Source organism: Cryptomeria japonica, chromosome 4, assembly GCF_030272615.1.
Source record: "Cryptomeria japonica chromosome 4, Sugi_1.0, whole genome shotgun sequence".
In the NCBI taxonomy this organism is placed as follows: domain Eukaryota; kingdom Viridiplantae; phylum Streptophyta; class Pinopsida; order Cupressales; family Cupressaceae; genus Cryptomeria; species Cryptomeria japonica.
Window position 1 is genome coordinate 557,402,367 of NC_081408.1, and position 6,136 is coordinate 557,408,502.

Genomic DNA, 6,136 nt, shown 5'->3' on the forward strand with positions numbered 1-6,136 from the left:
TGGTTGACCTCGACTGGACGTATTTTAATGCTAAAGATGGTTATATCTGCCATACCTATATTCTCTATGATGTGCTTGAAGATCCCTCACAAAATCCTGAAGGCTATAGAGCAAAAAATGAGGAAGTTTTTCTAGAATGGTGCACAACGTGAGGATAAAATTCCTTTGTTGGTGTGGGAAAAAATATGCAAACCCAAGCAAAAGAGTGGTGTTGGTTTGAGAAATTGGCAGAAAATGAATGAGGCGATGGGAGGAAAATTGGTTTGGGCTATATATACAAAAAATCTAATCAATTATGGGTACAAATTTTGAAGACAGAGTATCTGGATAGTCAGGAGGATTGGAGAATCTTCACGACTGCCAATCCTCCGAGTGGATCAACAATTTGGAATTTTATAATCTCATGTAGGAAAGTTATAACATATCATATTACGTGGCAGATTGGGGATGGAAGGAGTGCGGATTTTTGGTTGGACTCCTGGGATTGTAAGACAACCATAGGAGAGGGTGGGGAGTTGGAAAATGCGAGAAGGATTTTGAGTGAGCTTTGGGGGGTAAAAGTCAGGAATTATTTAGAACCTAAATGGGTGGATGGAAGGGTGGAGTGGTGTTGGAAATCTGTTAGAGAGGTTCTTCACAATCTGAACCATATTAGAATGATGGAAAATATTTTTTAAGGAGAGAAGAGTGTTTGTTTCAAAAAGTAAGGATGAAGTGAAATGGGGTGGATCAAAGAGTGGTAACTATTCGGTCAAAATTGGTTATCAAATGATTGATACTGTTGATGAGGATGTTGAGTGGCCAACAAGTTTATGTTGGGGGAAAGAATGTCTCCCTAAGGTAGGTGCTTTCACGTGGCTAGCAATTAAAGGTAGAATTCTGACAAGAGAAAGAAGGAAACGATTCAAAATGGTTGGATTGACAAGATGCATAATGTGTGGTAAAGATGAAGAGACTGCTGATCACTTCTCAAGTGTGAATTGGCTGCGGAATGCTGGAGGATGGTCCAAGGAAAGTTAGCATGGCAAGGTCCTCTCTCGGGAACATTAAAGGAAGTTTTTTTGAGCTGGCCAAGATGTTACAAGAATTCTATTTTCTCCTGTGTGTGGAAGATTAGTCCAGGAGTGATTATATGAGAAATCTAGAAAGAAAAGAACAGGTGAATCTTCCAGGACAAAAAAAAGTCATTGCAAAGGATTCTTGCTAGGATTGATACATCTATTGAAGAAGTTGTGGGAGCAACAACTTCAAGATTTTTAGTGAAGGATGTAGTCTTATCTAAAGAAGACTCGCGTATCCAAGGATGTTGGCCAAAGATTAAGTTTAGGCCCGTTCATGGGTGTAGATGGGATGATCCGTCTTCTAGCCTTTCTACTGAATATAATAAGGAACAATCGGAACCACTGGATGAAGGATTAATTAAGGCAAATTTTGATGGAGCCTCCAAAGGTAATCTGGGAGTTTCAAGGGTAGGAGTGGTTTTTAGAGACCAGAAAGGGAATATTTTAGCATTGGGAGCCTAGAGGGTGGGTAGGGGCATGAATAATGAGGCAGAGGTACAGGTAGCTCTTCTGGCGGTAGAATGGGGTTTAAAACTCGGTTTCTCAAAGCTCCATTTGGAAGGAGATTCTTTAATTATCACAATGCAATAATAAAAGGGGAGACATAGGCATGGATTTTGAACAATTTTGTCAAAAAGATCAAAACCGATTTAAACTTTTTCAGTGATTTTTTAGAGTCTCTCATGTATGAAGGTCAGGGAATGATGTGGTAGATGTGTTGTCAAAGTGGGCTATGTCATTCAAAATGGAAAAGGCAACTCATTTTGAAGATTTTTGAAATCTTCAGACTGCTGATGTGGAGGCAGATGCTTAAGTCGTTGTGCACATCCTAAAAATTGGCAAGTACAGAGAAGGAAGGTGGCATACAGGCTTAATGGCTACTTGTGTAGTGGATTAATTGCTTCTTCAAAAGGATTATATTGTTGGCAACATGCTAAGGACAATGTTTTAATGATTTTGCATTAATGAGCAGGGTAAAAGATGGAGTGCGTAGGAAGAATATTTTTGAATTGGTTGCACATTGATAGTGGCTGGGTCTTTTTAGATGGGGCTATTTTTTGGTAGATGTTTGCATTATTATCTGCAAGATATTCCTTTCTTCTCAGAGCCTGGTTGCAGAGAGTTTTGGGTGAGGTTGTGAAGGTGGTGGAACTGTTGAAGCAGAAGCCATGGAGGCTAGTTTTACGCTTAAAACCAAGAAGCGATTGGTGCCCTTTGTAGGATGTGTCTCAGACAGAAGATTGCAAGGACTTTTTTGGTTCAAGGACGAGAGGCTAACAGAGGTGGTGAAATTTATTTTGGGAGAGGAGATAAATTACATTAGTCATCGCTACAAAACAAACATGGATGTTTTTTCGTTAATGGTTGCATGGGGTTTGGAGTTTGAAGATTCGGTTGATACTGTGAAGTTGGTGATGAAGGCTCTGGTTCTTGAAGATTTTTTTTACTGGGTATGGACACCATATTTGAATGGGTGGTGCTTGGAGAAGGTTTTGATGTGGCTAAAGGAACCAATGGAGATATTCCTGTTGATAATTTTTCATTTGTGCGATGGCAGGAAGGTGAATTGATGGAGAGGTTCTGGGCACTGACAAAGCATGGGTGGGAGGCATTGAAGACCTTCGTGGACTTGATGCGAGAGGAGGCCGAATTGAGGGAGGCAATGGAGGAGGCCAAGCGGGAGGTGGGTCGCAAGATGAGGCCGAGAAAGAGGAAGATTGACGAGGATAGTGCACTACCCAGGTTATGCGGTGGATCCGCCTGATTTTTACTCTTTTTTGTGATTGTTTATATGTTGGATGCTATGCCCGAATTGTTGTATGTATTTTGGTGTCATTGGTAGTTTTAGAATTCTCTCAGAAGTTGTTTATATGACTATAATCAAGCAAATTATAAGCTCGTTTTGAGAACTATTTGGGCATATAGGGTTTTTTTTTATTGTTACATAAAAGATGTATGGGTTGTTTTTTGAAGGTTAGGGTGGTTATCTGGTTTGCATTGGAAGCTGACTACTTTTATTAATAAAATCTAATATTACTGACACAAAAAAACAATAATAACAAATTTAATTTTAACTTTTGTAAAAGATTAATATAGTTACAAGATTATCTCCTAAAAAATGATTTAATAAAAAGAACTAATAATTTAAACAAACTCTTAATCCAATGCCAAACCACTTGTTTATTTAACTTTTGTCAATCAAACATCAACACTTTAGAATATAATACTAGCAATCGCATCTTGGTGTGCAATGGGTACGCCAAGGAAATGTGGAAGGTCAACTAGGAAAAAAGGTTGGTCATCTTTTGCATACAATTTTGTTGTGCATGAAATCAGTTGGTAGAAAGAGAGATAATGAGGTGGAGATAGAGAGAGATTAAGAGGGAGAGATGGATGAAGAGATGGAGAGAAAGAGGAGGGAGAGAGGGTGTGATATGGATTTCATTACTATTTTCCTTATCTCTCTTTGTCACACACATATAATAAATTATATAATATGAAATAATAAATATAATCATAATATTAAGTATATATAAAATAAATATATAATTAAAAAATAAATATATATAGTAAATAATATTGGAATCATATCAATGATGATTATTGTACTCACTCACTATTATAAAATATAATATATAAAATAAATATAGTTATAGTTTTATTTAAAAAATAAATTTACAATATTTAAAATATAATATATAGTTGAATTCATTATTTGAGCCATGTCAAAGAGAATAGCTCATCTCAAAGGTATAAAGACTTATCATGTATTTCAAGTTAAACTTCCCATTGGTTATCACCTTAAGTTTGTTTTGGATTTAAAAAAGCAATATTAACTAGGGTGTTGACCCTTAAGAAAAAACATCAAGAGAGATGATGTTGGAAGAGAACCACAACCCAAAGGCGGAAAGGAACAAACACAGGAACCTAACCAACCAGGGAACACACCCCACTCAGAGGGGGGATGGGCCACCCAAACCCCCACGAGGGGGGTATGGGGCATGGGAGAAGATTTCCCCTTACACCTACAAGCAATCATAGACCAGGCAATGCTAAGATCCGTTGGAAGGGCCCCTGCAGGGTCAACAACATTGGTGACAACAAAATGCTGGAAGAGGGCCGTAGGGGGCTGTAGAAGATCAACAACAAGAAGTTGTGACAGAACAATAGTAGCAGGAGTAGATCCAGCATCAGGGGAGGGCTGCAGGACAGGAGAAGTGGAAGCGGGTGCCTTCGCAGACGAGGCCACAAAAACATCAGAAGGAGCAACAGGAGCCGTAAGGGGCATGACATCATCCCCATGGTAGGAGCCAACAAACGCAAAATTTGTAGCATTTACTATTAAGTGGTCAACAATAGCATTATTCCACTAGGTAGAAACCCCTTTGTGTTGTGAAGAAGAGCAACTCGAAGCAAGATGGCCAGTAGAGAACTATCTTCTGCAGCAAAAGGGGAGGCCTTCAAAATATATCAGTTGATACCAAGGCCTATCCCCCACCATAAGAACCACATCACTTGGGAGAGAAGCAGAGATGTTGATATCAACAAGAATGCGGGTAAAGGTAGTGTGTTTCATTGAGGACGTACCATCATCGACCTTTAGGAAACGATCAATAGAGTTACCGATCGCCTCATAGCAAGAGTGCTCCCAGAAATGAAGAGGGAGATTGATGAGCCGAACCCAAACTGGATGCACACTAAGTGGTTCAGTGAGAGGGTTGAAAGAGGTTGCCCAAGGCTTGATGGAGAGTTAACCTTGTATCTACTTGTACTTTTTGAGTCAAAATGGAGTCTACAAAACATGCCTTTTAGACCTGTCTCCATGCTCCGAGGTTATGGTTTTCACTTTTCCCCTCCCCACCTGCTCTTTTCCCTTATGTGTGGTCTTGGCCTGCAACTCTTCTTGGTGCTTCTTACTCCTTCGATGTTCTTTCCCACACTTGCAGACATGTGATTATTAATTTTATTTGGAAAATGCCTTGTCTTGTTTTCTCTAACTCTTTCCTCCCCTGAATTTTAAAAGTTGTGTGTCAATCTCTCTCTTCAGGTTGCTAATATGCCAACATGCCAACAAAACAATGCAACATCTCTTCACAAGGAAAAAGGCATGACCTTCTTCTGCAACTACAAGATATTATTGAAAGACAACAAGACTCCAATGTCGTATGACCTCCTTATGAGAATGATTATGAGACAACCCAATATGAACTTCTCCCATCTCCAATACCCTAATATCAGACCTAGCCCATCTTCAACACCTTGATATTAGAGTTATCCCATCTCTGACACCCTAATATGGCTTCTAGAATAAATTTATACAAAAAGGATTAGAGAATCAATGTGTTCACCATTGTAAATATTTGTTGTCTTGCTCTAAATGTCACTTCTGATGAAAGGGAAGAACCAATTACCTAGATATATTCTTGACTATTTAAACATCTAAAACACTAAGAAATACAACTTCAGGAACAAGTGCATAGAAAAACATCAAAAAATCAAGATTTCAAACCACTATTCTAAATATTATATGTGTTCTTCTTCGTTTAGGCTTTATGTTGGCAAGATAATTGGGTTAAAATTTTCAAACATAGAGGACTGGATGACATACCTGCACTACAAGATTCTACTGTCATGTCCCAAAAGTCTCATTTGCCGGTCATTTAGTTATATAGATTGGTGTTAATAATAGATCGCTGTTGAGAAATTGTTCATAATGAAATTTATAAATTGAAGTCTGCATTTCTAAATGTGCAAAATTTGCCTAGGTTATTTTCAAGGCCTTGGATTTGAATCTCAAACTCTTAAATCTAATCCCCCCCTCCCCCTTACAAGTTGTTATGAGCTAACTAAAGCCCAAGTATTTTCAAATTGCACATTAGGGTGGTGTAGTTAAACATTAGCCTTGATTCATTTGAATGATCCATGAATGACCACAATATAATCTATTGAGCATCAATGAACAAAATGTATCTAATAGAATCCTAGGAGCATGTTGCACATTTTCTCGTTGTCCTTGGTCTTGGTTCCTTTAGAAATATTCCTTCCTTAAATGTGTTTGTAAATATCACTAGTCC